This window comes from Monodon monoceros, unplaced genomic scaffold (assembly GCF_005190385.1).
Source record: "Monodon monoceros isolate NGI ecotype Baffin Bay Population unplaced genomic scaffold, NGI_Narwhal_1 Super_Scaffold_6, whole genome shotgun sequence".
Lineage (NCBI taxonomy): Eukaryota > Metazoa > Chordata > Mammalia > Artiodactyla > Monodontidae > Monodon > Monodon monoceros.
In genome coordinates this window covers 37,669,812-37,688,328 of record NW_021703783.1, presented here as the reverse complement: position 1 = coordinate 37,688,328, position 18,517 = coordinate 37,669,812, and the positions used below count along the sequence as shown (strand labels likewise).

The following is an 18,517-nucleotide window of genomic DNA, read 5'->3' as shown; positions in this document are numbered from 1 at the left end:
AAAATTTAATTAAAAAATAAATACATAAATAAAATTTACATTCAATTTTTTAAAAAAGATGGTACATCTTCATATTAAGCTAAAAATCTACATTTGACAAATGTTTTTTCTGCTCCAAAAGATTTTTTTGCCAGTCAACAACTGTACAATCGTAAAAATATTAAATACATTTATTTGCTGTTTTCAAAATAATGATTGTCTTCTATTGGTATATGTCACATGAAAAACTAAATATTTTTTAACTAACTTGATTCAAATATACATAAACAGCTTAAAGAAGCCAAAGCCAGAAATCAATACACAAACCAAACATTAAATCAACAACATATTTTAAATTCATTAATGCAGCGGGAAAAGGCATATCAATGCTCAGATCTTCTGGCTTCCAAGTCCCAAATTTAAAACAGCTCTGAAACCAGTAATCTCTATGGAAGCAGCTTTTATCCTCACTCAGGATCAAACTAATCCCCAGACACTCTGAGGTAAGAAAGAGTAAAATCAAGTTGCACCAAAAATCTTTACACTCAGCATTCATTCAGATCTTCCAAACCACTTTCATGGCTTATAACATGCCAGAAAAATATTATTCTAGCAAGTAATTATTTTGTCCAAAAATGAACAGAGCAATTTAAATTGGAAATAATTTGCTGCCCATGCCATTCATAAATCCACGCTACTATAATTTTTTTTTTTTTTTTTTTTTTTTCCGGTACGCGGGCCTCTCACTGTTGTGGCCTCTCCCGTTGCGGAGCACAGGCTCCGGACGCGCAGGCTCAGCGGCCATGGCTCACGGGCCCAGCCGCTCCGCGGCATGTGGGATCTTCCCGGACCGGGGCACGATCCCGCGTCCCCTGCCTTGGCAGGCGGACTCTCAACCACTGCACCACCGGGGAAGCCCTACTATAATTCTTAATATGAATGGATAATGCATGTAGCATATCATGCATTAAATATTTTAAAAGGTAAGTTTTCATCCAGTTGAAATTAGTTAAGTAAATACTGGCCGATTAAAACGCATGAAAAGTTAACTCTTCCTTCTCCCTCCCCATCTCTACTCCCTCCAAACCAACAGGAACATTTCAGATGGTAATGTGTGTCAATTAGAAGTAAAGAAAATGCGGATAAACAAAACAACTGGTGAAGGTACAAAATGCCAGGCCCCAAAAGAGATGTCACCACTTCCAAGTTGCAACTGAAGTTAAAGAACTATAGTGGGAAGTCTTCACCATTTTCAGTAATTCAAAATAAGGTACGTATTGTCCTCCTCCTTGGGAATGTAACTCTTTCCAAAACTTTTCTGACTCTTCTCGAGGCTCTTAAACCTCGAGCATGTGTTGTAGGATTCTATTAAAGCTTTGTAAGAGTATTGTTCAAATACCAAGTAAAGAAAATAACCGAATCGTTTAAGATAAAAGTTAATAGGCTTTTCTCTCTACCCCCAATTCAACAATGTATAGATCTGGATACGAAGGGGAAAAAAAAGGTAGATGATTAAATACAGGCATTTCTTCTTCCCAGAGTAGGAAGAGCAATATGGCAGTATTTCTTTAACAACTTCCTATTCACTAAGCCATCTTCTTTTTTCAGATCATCAGAGAATTTGAGTAAATTTCTCATGATGTACAAATCCAGAGAGCAAGGGAAAAAAAGAAACACCGGAAGAAAAAGAAAACAAAGTGGGAAGAACACAAAAATGCAGTATTCACATTGCCTGGTTGACCATAAACAATAAAGCGAAATATATTCACTGCCACCTTCTTTTCATCTAGAGAGAAAAGGAAAAAATAACACAGTAGCCTCTACAAATATATATCATAAGATACCCCAACTTTTCCAAATATTTTACCTCCGGAGCCAGATCACTGTGCTAAGGTGAGCAAAGTCTCTTCAGATGGGTTCAGGCAGTAGAGTGCTTCTAAAGACCATTCCCTAATGCTATGCAAAGTTTCTTATAACCTGCTTTACCACCTGCTCTAGAGCCCCCAAATTTAAAATTACTTCTATCACCTACCCCCTTTTCAAAATCTCCCTTAAAGGTATCTCTTAAGAAAGCTAGCTAAATTCAACTGAAAGTATAAATGACAAACAGGTACACATACTCTTTAACCCTTGGAAAAATGTTATTCATCGATTCAAACAAATCTCTGTGGCAGACTTTTTAATAGTTTGAGAGTTTTTCTTCTTTCTTTCTTTGTTCCTTTCGTTTTCTCTTTTTGGGATGGAGGCACTGTTATACCTACTCTCACACAGAAGAAAGAAGAGAAAGAGAAAAAAATGCCAAGTCCAAAGTTCCCATGTCCTATCTCTACTGAAGAAAAGATGTATTCGTTACTGTGAAGTCTCCTTCCACAGCTCTTGACAAATCCATCCTTCAACATTAAATCATGGGAGGTGACCTCCTACTTCCACCACCCCCATGAACAGGAAAGAGAAAGCCTGCCCTAACAAAGTGTGACCCACTATATGCTAGCTTCCAAAATTTTTTGATAGGTATATGTGTGGGGCATTTTGTGTTTTAAAACATCTTTGCAAATTCTTTGATTTTACTCCCATCAAAAAAACAGAGTCTGGGAATTCCCAGGCGGTCCAGTGGTTAGGACTCCACACTTCCACTGCTGGGGGCCTGGTTTTGATCCCTGGTTGGGGAACTAAGATCCCGCAAGCCGCATGGCGCAGCCAAAAAAAAAAAAAAAAAAAAAAAAAATTAGGTAGGGTCCAATTCTCCTCCCCACAACGAGAATGAAGCAGAAGTGACACTGAGCAACCTCGGAAATTAGGTCATAAAAGGTGATAAAATCTCTGCCTGTGCCTTCCCAGTTCAGGCAAGTTTGCAGTCCTGAATTACCACATAAGATATCCAGCCACCCTATATCCCTGATTCTGGAGAAACCATGGGACAAGGCCTCAGAGGGTTAGAGACGTCCGAGGGGTGCCAGCTGTTTCAGTCTTCCGAGCTCTGCCACCAGACTTGTGAATGAGGAATCCTTGGAGATGACCCCAGGCTCAGCTACCATCTGCCTCTAACTGCGTAAGAGACTTCAGTGAGGAAGCCTTTTAGATGATTCCAGTCCCACCTATCATCTGATTGCATCCTCATGAGAAACCGTGACAAAGAACTGCTAGCTGAGCCCAAACATCAGAATCATGAAAGATAAAAGGAGTGTTGTTTTACATCACTCAATTTTGGCATGGTGTGTTACACAGCAAAAGATAACCAAAACAGACTTTGGTATAGGGAGTAGGTTACTTCCATAACAAAAAGTTAAAATGTTAAGCTTTGGGACTGGGTGGCAGGAGAAAGCAAGAAGGGCCTTGAAAGTGTTAGTGAAAGCCTGAAGGGTCTTAAGGACACTGGTAGGAAGCTGTCAACAAAGACTTAAAACAGGGATCACCAAACTACAATCTACTTGCAAAATTCAACCTGCTGCCTGTTTTTGTAAATAAAATTTTATTGGAACACAGTAACACCCATTTGCTTACATACTGTCTACGTCTATGGCTGCTTTCTCACTATGACAGCAGAGTTGAGTAGGTGTGCCAGAGATCATAAGGTCCAAAAAGCCTAAAATATTTATGATCTGGCCCTTGACAGAAAAAGGCTGCTAATCCTCGGCTTAAAAGAAAGTGAGGAGGGACTTCCCTGGTGGCGAAGTGGTTAAAAATCCGCCTGCCAGTGCAGGGGACACGGGTTCGAGCTCTGGTCCAGGAAGATCCCATATGCCGCGGAGCAACTAAGCCTGTGCGCCACAACTACTGAGCCTGCACTCTAGAGCCCACGAGCCACAACTACTGAGCCCACGCGCGTAGAGCCCATGCTCTGCAACAAGAGAAGCCACTGCAATAAGCCCACGCACTGCAACGAAGAATAGCCCATGCTCGCTGCAACTAGAGAAAGCCCACTCGCAGCAACAAAGACCCCAGGCAGCCAAACATAAATAAATAAATAAATTTAATAATCATTTAAAAAAACATTTTAAAAAAAGGAAGTGAGGAAAGCCGTATTGGAAGCTATAGAAAAGGAGAATCTTATTAGATAATGGTGGAAGGTTTAGCTAAGCTGTCACCTGGATCTGGGTAGAGATTTCCAGGCAGAATGTCAAAAGTATCAACTGCTTTTTTTTTTAAGCTGTGTGCCACAAAGTACAGGTAGAGAGAGATAAGAAAAGAAGGAATTATATAATTTTCAAGCAGAATATAGAGGACATACAAAGGAGTCAGGACTTGCTAGGTCCAAAAATAAATGTTTCTTATTCCCAGGCTCCCCATACAGCAAACGTTTCTCAAATTAAGAAATGCCCTCTGGGCAAAGGTCAAATCCAAGGCAGTGTCAGGGAAACATGGCCTAAAGATTAAATTTTTGTTTAGGCCAAGGGTTGGCAAACTTTTCCCATAAAGGGCCAGATAAATATTTTAGGCTTTGAGGGCCATACACAGTCTCTGTTGAACATTCTTCTTTTATTTTTTAACAGCCCTTTAAAAATGTAAAAACAGGGGCTTCCCTGGTGGCGCAGTGATTGGGAATCTGCCTGCCAATGTAGGGGACACGGGTTCAAGCCCTGGTCCAGGAAGATCCCACATGCCGAGGAGCAACTAAGCCTGTGTGCCACAACTGCTGAGCCTGCGCTCTGGAGCCCATGAGCAGCAACTACTGAAGCCCTTGAGCCTGGAGCCTGTGCTCCGCTACAAGAGAAGCCACCGCAGGGAGAAGCCTGTGCACCGCAGTGAAGAGTGGCCCCTGCTCGCCGCAACTGGAGAAAGCCCGCGCACAGCAGCGAAGACCCAACGCAGCCAAAAATAAATAAATAAAATAAATAAAAATTTTAAAAAAATAAAAATTTAAAAACAGAGAATTCCCTGGTTGTCCAGTGGTTAGGGCTCCGCGCTTCCACTGCAGGGTGCGTGGGTTCGATCCCTGGTCAGGGAATCAGATACCACGAGATGCGCGGCGTGGCTCAAAAAAAAAAAAAAAAGTAAAAACAAATCTTAGATCACTGGCCATAGTCTGCCTACCCCTAGTTAGGACTCCAAAGAGATTTTAAGGTGGAGTCTCACAGATGCTTTCAAACATTAGGCCTTCTAAGAATATTAAAGGTATTGTCCCACAAAAGGCTCAAAGGAAGCTGACAGGGTTCAAGACATGCTATCCCAAAATATGGCACCACAGCATATTGAATATTTTAAGCTGAAGAATCTTGAGAAAAGATCAGAAAGAGGAAGGTCACTCTGTGGGGGTCTCCCCCCACCTTCTCCCCTGAAACAAGTCATAAAACCCTCATGTAAGAGGTACCCTCCCTATACCTGGAAGGAGGGAGCATCTGTATCTCCAAAGACAAAGGGACAAGGAAAGGAGTCCTAACAAACAGGCCTTGCTATATTTCCCCCAGTTTACTACACTTACTTCATACTCTTTGATCTATCATTTCTCCACACTGTCCACTCTTCATTAAACCTAGCATAAAAATACTCAGGTTCAAACATTTCTTTGAGTCTTCATTTACATCTCCCATTTCACATAAAATTTACATCAGATAAATTTGTATACTTTTCTCCTCTTAATCAGTCTTTGCCAGTTTAATTTTCAAACCCAGCCAGGGACCCTAAGAGGGTCAAGGAAAACTTTTTTCTCCTCTACAAAGCCTAAGGGAGAGAAGAGGTTATATCAATGTGTAAATGTGGCTTTTGTCTAATAGAGTGAACCCTTCAGTAAGAGTCACAGAGAATTTTACGTGCAGAAACATTGTCATCTTGCACTAAAAAGGACAGAGACAGTACAAAATGAAAAAAGCCTTTTGGGACCCCCACCCCACCCTGCCCAAAGTTCTGTGGGCAGGAGACAGGCTGGGAAAATTACTTACCTGCAAACAGAGAATACACTTTATGGGAAAGGAATGATAATTCAAAGGGCAAAACCAAGAGCCGTAGAGGATGGTTCCTAGGCAGTAGGGGCTGAACCCTAATCACACAACTAGCAATATGTTGGCTGGATTTCAGAACTGGTATGGACCGGTGACTATTGTGTTCCTTACATTTTTTCTTTATTTTTGAACAGGAGTGTCTAAAGTTGTTATCTTAGGCCCATCCATTATTGCATATTGGGTGGGCTGGGTATGGAGAAAGATAAGGTGATTCTTTAGTCCACAGGTCTTCAAAGTGAAGGCAAGGGTACTCAAGGAGCTATACCCAAGGAACTAATATATCCAAATAGCCTTATCTGCACCTGGATCTGATTTAGATTACAAGATCCTGGATCTCTAGCCTGAGCCTGATGCTGTACTAGATAAAACTTTGGAGGCTTTGAGAAGGAGTGCTTGTGTTTTGCATGTGGAGGAAGATAAATACCGTAATTTGTAGCCAGAGAGAAGACTAAAGTGGCTTTGAAATAAGTCTGCATATTCTTGACACTCCTCCCAGCAAGAGGTGGACTCTAATTCCCTTCCCTTTGAATGTGGATTGGCCTTAGTGACTTGCTTCTTTTTCTTTTTTTTTCTTATAAATTTATTTATTTTATTTATTTATTTTTGGCTGTGTTGGGTCTTCCACTGCTGCGTGCGGGATTTCTCTAGTTGCAGCGAGCGGGGGCTACTCTTCGTTGCAGTGCGCGGGCTTCTCATTGCGGTGGCTTCTCACTACGGAGCACGGGCTCTAGGTGTGCGGGCTTCAGTAGCTGCGGCGCGCGGGCTTCAGTAGCTGCGGTGCGCGGGCTCAGTAGTTGTGGCTCACGGGCTCTAAAGCACAGGCTCAGTAGTTGTGGCGCATGGGCTTAGTTGCTTGGTGGCATGTGGGATCTTCCCAGACCAGGGATCAAACCCGTGTCCCCTGCGTTGACAGGCGGATTCTCAACCACTGCGCCACCAGGGAAGTCCCAGTGACTTGCTTCTAATGAATAAAATGCAGTGGAAATTGACACTGATTCTGAATTTAGGTCATAAAAGACAATATAGTTCCCTTCTGGCTCTCTTACTCGGAACAAGTACTTTTATTTTATTTTATTTTTTATTTTTTTTTTTTTGCGGTACGCGGGCCTCTCACTGTTGTGGCCTCTCCCGTTGTGGAGCACAGGCTCTGGACGCGCAGGCTCAGCGGCCATGGCTCACAGGCCCAGCCACTCCACGGCATGTGGGATCTTCCTGGACCGGGGCACGAACCCGCGTCCCCTGCATCGGCAGACAGACTCTCAACCACTGCGCCACCAGGGAAGCCCCGGAACAAGTACTTTTAGAGCCCTAAGCCTCCAGGTAAGAAGTCTGGCTACCATGAAGCCCCTATGTTGGAAAGACTATACAGAAATAGGGAGAGATATCAAGGATTCCCAACTATTCCAGCTTCTACCTATTTGGACTTCCCTGCTCAAGTGCCATGCTTGTGAGTCTGGTAGGAAGCCTCCGAAATAACCCCAGGCCCATCTAACTGCCAGTACATAAGAGGACTCATGCAAGAATCACTTAGCTGAGCCCAGTCAACACCCAGAACCATAAGAGTTTTATGCCAAATTTGGAGTGGTTTTTTTCCTTAGCAATAGATAACTGCAACAACATGCCTGGAGACCCTAGCCTGAAATGTTAGGAGGTGAAACTTAGCCTGCCTTTCTATATTACAACCAAATAAAACAGCATTTTTATGCTGCCCCCAACTCCTTCTTCTTCCCACAGTAGAAATATTTGATTTGACCACGGTAAAAAATATTTTCATGGCTGATTTAAATGTATACAATTACAATGTGACAAGTATTATGTTTCAAACTGTATGTCAGTCTAACTTTAAACGTTACTTGAAAGCACCTACATTTACACACACACACACACACACACACACACACGCGCGCGCACACAATGGTTTGCTGCTTCCTAGCATATTATTTCACTTATTTTACAAATGTTTTTTAATAATTAAGTAATTTGAGACTGGTAGTCATACTACCTCCTCTGCAACATAACACTAATGTGTAGTGTTTTAAAAAGTGGTTATACCTGCAGCAGAACTAGAATAATCGTCACTAATATATAATAACCACAATTTCTAAGGTCTCTTCATTGCTAAATGCCATGATCTAAGTTCAGAGAAAATAAATCTTTTGCATTTGAAGATATACAATTCAATATGTTTTAGATCACTGGCAGGGAATTTAACGTTCTAGCTCTTAAAAGAAACAATGGAATATGATGTTCACAGATTATAAACATGGTTAAGCTCAACTTCTGCAGTGAAACTAAAACAGCTGAGCCAAGAACTAATTGGACCTCGCAGAATGGCAGAAGGGACTCCGGAATAGGAAGCGTAAAGAGGCCTGAGGTCAAGATAACTTACTCTGAAAATGTAACCACTTTCTCCATCGGATAAACACTTCCAACTAGACATTTTAAGGAAAAAAGCCTTAATCCTCTATGAAAACAAATAACTAGGACATCCTAAATTATTTAGCAGCAGTTTAATTCACCTTTTTTCACTCTTTCCTAGACTGTCACAGGTTTGGTTTTCTTTTTTTTTTTAGCAAGCAAGCACTGAGAAGAAAAAATCAAATATAATCACTTCGAGAAGAAATTTTAAAGAATAAAATATATGTTCTGCTTCAGATACGATTCTTTGAACACTGAGTAATACGTATACCCCCCAAGTATATACATACCCAGCATATACATTACATATACCCAAGTTCGGGTAACTAAAAGGAAAGAGGTCAGTGTGCAGAAGTCTATTTAACCCATAATATGGCTGATTTTAAATATCAGTCTGGGTTCTGGGTCCTGATAGCAGAAAGTCATCTAATACAAAGGGAGAAGAAAGATTCTCTCTTGCTCACAGGGCAGAAGTTTAGGCTCTATACAAATTGCGGAATAAGTAAAGGTCATTCTTCCACAGAGAGTCCACAACTACCTAATTCTTCCTTTCTCATTCAAAAGTCCCTCAGTAAAACTGACTTCAGGTGTCAGAAAAACACTAAACTCATTCAACTAAGTCACATTAAAGAATGAATTTTTGAGAGCCCCTAACCTTACCATGAGATAAAAGACTGTAAACAGTATATTGCAATATAATGGGAAAAATTCTGGTTTCCCCAAAAAATTTCCTTTAAGCTCTACATCAAAGAGATGGGGCCATTATATTTACCACTGGATCCCTCAGCACCTAGTAGTACAGGGATAAGCACATTAGTAAGCACTCGAAACTCTGCATAAATGAATATTTTGCTTTTATTCCCCATATAAGAAATATGCATTCTAGTTCCATTCTATCAGTAATGAGCTACATAACCTTTGGCAAGGTCCTGGATCTCTCAAGCTTTAGTTTCCATCACACAACATAAAATGAGGTGAGGTGCGGACTGGGGATGAGGATTAGATAACAAGTCTCATGAGGCCAGTGACTATCTTATTCACCTCTGGATCTGTGTCTAACGAAGTGGCTAGGGCACATTCAAATATTTACTGGACAAAGTTTCTTCCAGCTCTAGGACTTCCCTGGTGGTCCAGTGGTTAAGAATCCGCCTTCCAATGCAGGGGACGCGGGTTCGATCCCTGGTCAGGGAACTAGGATCCCACGTGCCACAGGGAAACCAAGGCCATGCGCTGCAACTACTGAGCCTGCAGGCTCTAGAGCCCACGCGCCACAACTAGAGAGAAGCTCGCGTGCCACAACTAAGACCTGACACAGCCAAATAAATAAATAATTTTTAAAAAAGGTTCTTCCAGCCCTGACCCTATAATTCTTCGTTTTTAACAAAAAAAAGGTTCTTCCAGCCCTGACTCTGTAATTCTTCATCATTTTTAACTTAGCTTTTTCAGCATACAGTATTGTAGTCCACTAAGCAGGAGATTTAAGACTCCTCCTCTACACTGAGATCAGTTCCAGTAAAGGCCTTTTAAAACAAAACACTTCTAAAATCTTCTCCACCTCTCCACACAGGCACTTTGTGCGATTGATATTATTTATCTACTGGATGCAGCTTTTAGAAAGATAAGATTTGGACAAAGACAGGATGCCAGAAGCAATACAATTTTCCAGATTCTTCTGAATTCGTTTTATTCCAGTTTGATTTTATTATGCTACTTAAAACACTATTAGAAGTACCTGGAATAATCAGGTTAATCCATCTGCAATCCAAAAATGTATTCCAAAGTCAAATATTATTATTATTATCTATTCCATATGCCCATCCTTTAGCAAAAATGACTGAGAGCTATATCCATTTATTTAAGTTCATGTTTTTCACAGCATGCAACCAACACTACCACCTACTCATTATTTAGAGTCCTTTCTGTAGCACTATTATAAAAGTTTACATTTAAGAGGACCTTGGGGAAATCCCTGGAGGTCCAGTGGTTAGGATTCCCAGTTTTCACTGCCGAGGGCCCAGGTCCAATCCCTGGTCGAGGAAATAAGATCCCACAAGCCGAGTGGCGTGGCAAAAAATATTAAAACTTTAAAAATAAAGGACCTTGTGCCTTTGGAACACTATCACTCCAAATTAGGTGTAGCCTTCAAAAAGTCGGCACATCTCTGCTATCAGGTAGTAAGTAATGAGCATAATAAATTCAAGGACTTCAGCTAGAACAAATTATTATGATGGACATATTCTCCAATTATTGAAGTCTAATAACAACTTTTGAAATATTAATCTATATCCTCAGTAGCAATGTACAGTCTGTACCCTGACAATGAGCACTTACATTATGTCCATTCAATCACCCACTAGGTACCAGACACTGTTCTAGCCCAGGGGTCAGCAATCTTTTTCTGTAAAGGGCCAGACAGCAAATATTTTAGGCTTTACAGGCCTTACAGTCTCTGTCGCAACACTCAACTCCACTGTTGTAGTGTGAAAGCAGCCACAGGCAATACAATAATGAATGTGCATGGCTATGTTCTAATTAAACTTTACTTACAAAAACAGGCAGCAGGCCATTTTTAGCTTGCCAGCCCTTGTTCTATGCCTATGGGGAGACAGCAGTGAAACAAATTTTTTTAAGTAAAGTTAAAATTTTTTAATTAATTAATTAATTAAAATACACCTGCACACACACAGCCTGTCAGATGCTAATAAGTGCTATGGAGAAAAGTAAAGCAGGATCAAGGCGGTAAGGACACTCAGGACTTCACTGATAAGATGACATCTGAGCCCAACACCTAAAGAAAGAGGAAAAGCCATGCTACCTCCATAGAAAAAGCATTTCAGGAAGAGGTAATGGCAAGTATAAAGGCTCTGAAGAAGAAACAACCTGGCTTCTTAAAAAAAAAAGCAAGAATGTCACTGTGGCTACAGGGACGTGAGCAGAGGAAAGAGTCATAGGAAATTAGGCCAGAGAGGTAAACTGAGGCCAGGTTCTTTACAATCTTTTAAGGCCACTGTCAGAACTTTGTTTTTTACTCTGAGATGGAAAGCCCCTGGAAGGCTCTGAGCAAAGGAGTGACAACCCGACTTGACTTACTTTTTAGGGAATTGTTCTGGATGTCTGCTGAGAACAGACTGTACAGAGATAAGGGCAGAAGTAGAGAAATCAGTCAGAAGGCTAATGCAATAATCCAGGAAAGAGAGAACAGCAGTTTGAATCTTGGTGGTAGCAGTAGAAACGGTGATCAGCTTCAGCATGTATCCTAAAGGTAAAACTAGATTAGATGTGAAATGTTACAGACAGAAAAGCATCAACTAGGTTTAAGGCTCGAGTAACCAGGAGAGTCTCTATTTCCTGTTATGGGGACGACTGTGGGAAAAATCTTGGGGGAAGCATATTAAGTTCGAGATGCATAACAGACACCACATAGAGATGTTAGGTGAGCAATGAGATACACAAATTTGGAGTTAATATACTTTTACATTACGATTATTCCCAGTACGTTCGATCTCTCCAACTGGGTTATAAAATCCTTAAGAATAAAACCAGTGGACTTCCCTGGTGGCGCAGTGGTTAAGAATCTGCCTACCAATTCAGCAGACACAGGTTCAGTCCTTGGTCCAGGAAGATCCCACATGCTGCAGAGCAACTAAGCCCGTGAGCCACAACTACTGAGCCTGCGCTCTAGAGCCCACAAGCCACAACCACTGAGCCTATGCGCCTAGAGCCCGCGCTCCACAACAAGAGAAGACACTGCAATGAGAAGCCTGTGCACCGCAACGGAGAGTAGTCCTGCTCGCCGCAACTAGTGAAAGCCTGAGTGCAGCAACAAGGACCCAATGCAGCCATAAATAAATAAACAAATAAATATTTTTTTTTAAAAAGTGAAACCTCATTTTCACTTTACTCACAGGTATTATCCCCAAGACTATTTACTTACTTTATGCACAGTTTTAATAAGATTAGATTTCTAGTTTCTGAATTCATAAACGATAGAAGCAGCAAACTTAAAATGGTGGTGCCAGGGGGTGGAAGACAGCAGCTAAAACTGACAGCTGACAAAGGAATACATAGAAATTATAAAATGCTGACAAAAACTAGAAATATCCAGCATTCCAAGATTACAGTCATCCCTCAGTATCCACTCAGGGGATTGGTTCCAGGACCCCTGCAGATACCAAAATCCTCGGATACTCAAGTCCCTTATATAAATCATCACAGTATTTGCATATAACCTACGCACATCCTCCTGGATACTTTAAATCATCTCTAGATTATTTTTAATATCTAATACAATGAAAATGCTATGTAAATTAATCGTAAACAGAGTGTAAATGCTATGTAAACAGTTGCCAGCCCGTGGCACATTCAAGTTATGCTTTTGGGAACTTTCTGGAATTTTTTTTTTTAATATTTTCAACCTACAGTTGGTTGAATCCATCCATGCAGAACCCACAGATACGGAAGGCCGCGTACATTTACTCTAAGAACAAACAGCTGTACATATATGTCATTAAGTCAGCAATTCCTGAAAGTGTTTGTTATAGCACAAAATACTTCTAATTATCTTTAGCGACATTTAATGTTATTAACGTTTTAAATGACATATTTTTAAAATATTGCTAATAAAAATGGAAGAAATGGTATTTAAAAGAGTAAACGTAATTTATTTGAAAATTTTATGTATGTGTTATTCTCACAGGATTTGTTAGGGAGCAGATAAAATTATACACATGAAAGTCATTTAATAAACATTACTTGGGACTCGCCCTGTGCTAGAAATGGTAGATATAAGAAAAAGCAAGCCACTGTTCAAGCTCAAGTCTCTTCTTGAGAGATAAAAACATAAACAACTAATTATAATACAATGTGATCAGTGGAATGAAAACAGACTTGGGATTAAGACATCTGGGTTTGAATTTTGACGCCATTCTTGGCTTACAGTTTGAGCTGCTAACTATGTATGCTTAGCTTGCCGACCATTCAAAACCAGGCAGCAGGCCAGGCCTATGAGCAGCAGTTTGCCAACCTCTGTTGTACAGGAATATTGAGGATAAAGACAGTGATCAGAATAGCTTATTCTGTGCCCTGTTCCCCTGGCTAAGATAAGGTTTGGGAGTTGCAGAGGCAAACATGTAACTGGACATGTAACTTTCCTCCCTATTCTCTTTGCCTGGCTAATTCCCACTCATCTTTCAGGTCTCTGATCAGATGTCACTAACTCAAGAACCTGCACTCTTCCCCTCCTTACCCCCGAGACTGATCCAGTGCTTTTTCTACAGGTTTCCAAAAAGCCCTCACTACTTCTATCAGAGCCTTCACATTAAACTGTAATCTCTGTTTAACTGTCTTTCCCGCTAGACTGTAAATCCAGGTAAGGAGGAACCTGTCTACTTGTTCCACATGATCTCCCAAGCATCTAATTCAGTGCCTGGCACATAGTAGATGCTAGGAAATATCCACTGAAATGAGTGAATCCAGCAATAGTTGAGTCTGCCATCCAGCAACAGCTCTTTCAGGAACCTGTCAGGACACAGATCCTTGGGTACTGACAGGATCTGTTCTCTCCTTCCAAACAGTACTTTCCTCTCCCCCCCAGGACACAGGTCAAACTCTTTCCCTCTTCTAACTCCTCTGTTTCCTCGGCCCGATTGAAGGAATTGAAAGCTAATTCTGCCTGAAACCTCTTCCCTCCCTTCCCTTTCCAACTCTAAAGCTACACCTCCCCACTTCCTTACTGTAATCGTGCTGTCATTTCCCCAGCAAGCTAGTAACAGTGTCATTTACCAGTTTCCAGGATATGTAGGATATTTAAGAATAGGGTACTAAAAACATCCAAATATTCTACTTTTCAGTAAGAAAGGGGAGAAAACAGAAGCAGGGAAGGTAAACAACAGGAAATAGAACAGGGAATTCTAGTTTTTGAAGAGATGGATTAACAGCTTTTTACTGCAGGTCACTTTGGTCCCAGGAGTAGAAAGCAAGTAACAGAGCTCCAGCTGTGCATTCCCCCAGCCTCTACACCAGCACCAGTAGTCAAGGAACCCTTTTACCCTGCAGCTTCTTCCCATATCTCTATCCTGCATCTACTTATACTACAATTTGCCTTGAAACATCAAGACTAATCTCATTATGATCTCTAACCCTACTTATATCACTCACTACAAGAATCCCAGGACTCTGGAGTCATTCCAAATCCTCCAACTCTCATCCCCATATGGCTAAGTACACCATCTTTCATGAACCAGCCCCCTCTCCCACTCGTCCCTCAATTCCTGAAATCCTTCCATCATATCCTCTGGAACTCATCAGCAAAACCCCCTATATCTTCAACCTCTTGTGTGAATGGTCCCTTCACCTTTTTGCTCTAATTGAAATCTAACTGTCGAGGCCACTGCTCTCTCTACAGTCCTATCTGTGGTTGTTTTCTCTCCCACACCCGTTATACTACTGGGCCTGGGGGTAGAAGAAGGAGGTACTCACCTTGTACCTTCTTTCTGCTTCCAGGTTATTCCCCTTTCTTCCTTCCCAAAAAAAGCCCCTGTCAGACCATACCTCCACCTCCCCACCCCTCTGCTACATTTATCTGGATAAGCTGGGTCACTTCTTCTCAAACCTCAAAGCTTTTGGTTCCTACCTCACTGGTCTGTCATAATTCCAGGTGATTTCAAATGTTCACCTAGATGACTCTTGTGATACTCTGACCTCTCAGTTCCTTGACCTCCGCACATGCAATGATCTTGTCCTCTACCCTACTTTAGCCACTCACTCCCTTAGTCAATATCCTAGAACTTGTCAGTATGATAACTACAGTCCTTCCATGATCTCCACTTCATCTGCATCCCGTTCCCCAATCACCACTTCCCATCTTTGCAGACTGCTCCTTCTAGCACCCCAACTCCAAGAACACTTTGACCTCAACAGAACTTACAAGCAATTGATCCCACCCCCTCTCCTGTCATTTCCTACCTTAGCTTAGAGCTCAAGGTCCATCATTACAATCACTCCCTTTCCTGCATCTCAGACTTTTGCACCCTCCCACACTTTATCATACTTGCCTGGCAAAACACCTACCCTTGCTAAATATAATTTCCTGTCAAACAACTAAACCCTTTAGGACATTCAAGAGACAAGTGACGTCATATCTGACTTTTGAGCTCACAATAGCTTTCTTTTTCCTCTTCCAGGGACGGTATCTAGAGGCATTCAGAGTGGTCCGGCACTTGACATACCGTTGTAGACTATCCTACAACACAGCCTCTAACAAAACTAGGCTGCCCCAAACCCCTGGAAATAGAATTGTTTACCTTCAAACCAAGAAGGTTGCGAAAGCACCAAAATCCACATGTGGTGTGTACCCAGGCCGACTTCTAGGAGTTTGTGCTGTGAGACCTAAAGTTCTTATAAGGTTGTCTAAAATGAAAAAACATGTCAGCAGGGCCTACTGTGTGTGGTTCCACGTGTACTAAATGTGTCCATGGCAGGATCAAGCGTATTTTTCTTATTGAGGAGCAGAAAATCGTTCTGAAAGTGTTAAAGGCAGAAACACAGAGTCAGAAAACTAAATTTTTAAAATGAAGCTTTTTTGAGTAATAATTAAAAAAATCAAAAGCCAAAAGAGAGTGAAAGAGAGACAATTGAAAATTTGAAAACTGACAGGATATTTGATATTAAGGAATTATAAATTTTTTTGGTGTGGTAATGGTATTTTTTTTTGCAGGTGTCCGTATTTTTTAGAGATACAATATGAAATATTTATGCATAAAATATGATGTCTGGGACTGCTTCAAAATAATAAGAAAGGATGGAAGTGGGTAAGACAACAGATAAAACAAGATTGGGGGACTTCCCTGGCAGTCCAGTGGTTAAGACTTCCCCTTCCAATGCAGGGGGTGAGGGTTCGATCCCTGGTCGGGGAGCTAAGATCCCACATACCTCGCAGCTAAAAAACTAAAACGTAAAAAAAAAACCGAAGCAGTACTGTAACAAATTCAATAAAGACTTTAAAAAATAAAAACAAAAAAGATTGGCCACGAGTTAATATGTGTTGAAGCTGTGTGATGAGTACATGAGGGCTCTATTTCTTTTGTATATTTAAATTTTTCCCTAATAACATGGTAAAAAATACAACTGTCTCTCTACGCTACGCCTGCAACAAGCAACCAAACATGGCTTTGAAAAGAAAAAGATGAAAACAAACACACCTATACCAAACAGTCTCACTTAAAATTCACAGTTGCTGACTTTAAATGGTCTCATAGCTCAGCATGACAATCCTACAACTTTTGCCTTATCCATTCGTTCTCCCACACCCCCCTATAGGTCCATTTCATTTCATTTCCTTCCTCCTCAAGCCATCAACACCTCTCCATCTTCACTCCCAGCTGCTGCCCTTCATTCCATTTTCTCAGTGAAAGAGGAAGCAATCTCCACCACTACCACCACCGGTTCCCATTTGCCTTTTCTTCCCTCCTGTTACTTACTGTGAATGAACTGACCGCTCCTGTCTAAAGCCAATGCCTCCACTTGGATACCAGATCCCAAACCCTACTGCCCAGTCATTCCTCATTCTCACTCTGCATCAGCACTGTTTCCCTCTCTACTGGATCATCTCTACTGGCATTGTATTAACACATTCTTACTTCTCCCATTTTATTTTTAGTTTTTTATTGAGGTACAATTGACAGATAACATTATATTAGTTTCAGGTATATAATGATTGCTCCCATTTTAAAAGACAACTCTTAACTCCAGTTTCCCCTCCAGCTATGTATCCATTTCTCTGCTCTCCAGGACAGCAAAACTCCTAGAAAAAGAAAGAACAGTGTCTGGCACATGGAACCACATTTCACTGATTCTAAGATGGCTTTTTTTTTTTCTTCATATCTTAACATCTCTGAAATCCAGACACAACTGATGACAACTGTTATTTGTTTCTTCTAAGTGCCTAACCTCAAACAATCTCTAATTAAAAATCTCTGAGTTTTTGGTACAACATAGGTAGTGTGAATTCAAACTGAAAACCAGTTCAAATTCCAAAGAAAGTTTTTACCCCTCCTACACAACGCCAGGGTTGAGACATGTGAGCTGCCTTGCTGTCCCTTTCTGTGTGGTGGGCTTCTTCTCATTTACATTCTCATGTAGTTTCCCAGCTTTAAGCAGGGCCTCTTACAGATTACCCATTTTGGGCCTACTTCTCTTTTTTAGTAGTACATAAAATTATGGTGTATCTTACAACTGATGGTACCGAAATAGCAATATAAGCATATTATTTAGAGAAATGGAGATAAATACCAAAAAGTATTAACTAAAAAAAGCTCTAAAAGTGCCTCTGAAGGGAAATAAAGGGGAAAAGGTATTTTATTTTTTAACAAACTTTACAGAACTATTCGATTCCACAAACTATGTATACATATAACTTTGATAAAAATGAACCCTAGGGCTTCCATGGTGGCGCAGTGGTTAAGAATCTGCCTGCCAACGCAGGGAAGAAGGGTTCGAGCCCTGGTCCGGGAAGATGCCACGTGCCGCGGAGCAACTAAGCCCGCGCCACAACTACTGAGCCTGAGCTCTAGAGCCCGCAAGCCACAACTACTGAGCCCACGTGCCACAACTACTGAAGCCTGTGCGCCTAGAGCCCGTGCTCCGCCACAAGAGAAGCCACTGCAATGAGAAGCCCACGCACCACAACGAAGAGTAGCCCCTGCTCGCCGCAACTAGAGAAAGCCTGCACACAGCAACGAAGACCCAATGCAACCAAAAATAAATAAATTTAAAAGAACCCTAAAAGGAAAAAAATTAAATGATCTTTGAGAAAAAGAGAGGAGAGAGGAAAATGTGGACATGGGAAAAATGCAGGAGTCAGAAGTCAGCAATCCCTAAGTTTACCTGGCAAAGGGCCAAAAAAGGACAGAAACAAAGGGAAGAAAAATCTACTACAGCTTTGCAAAGACGGGAGACAAAGCATGCTGAAACTGCCTAAGACAGAAAAAGTAGGGAATTTCCTGGCAGTCCAGTGGTTAGGACTCTGTGCCCCCACTGCAAGGGGTTTGATCCCTGATCCCTGGTCAGGGAACTAAGATCCCACATGCCTTGTGGCCAAAAAAAAAAAAAAAAAAAACTATAAAAAAAAGAAAAAGTCAAAATTATCAGGTTGGTTTTGTTTTGTTTTTTTTTTAGATAGAGAATTT

At 41.2% G+C, this 18,517-nt stretch overlaps 1 protein-coding gene and 1 pseudogene across 5 annotated transcripts in view; one reads left to right on the top strand and one right to left on the bottom strand.

Moving 5' to 3' along the window:
• Positions 1-18,517, bottom strand: part of SPATS2 (spermatogenesis associated serine rich 2) — a 152,901-nt gene that overhangs the window by 101,609 nt on the left and 32,775 nt on the right. The window lies entirely within an intron of this gene.
• On the top strand, positions 1,151-17,868 carry LOC114886149 (annotated as a pseudogene).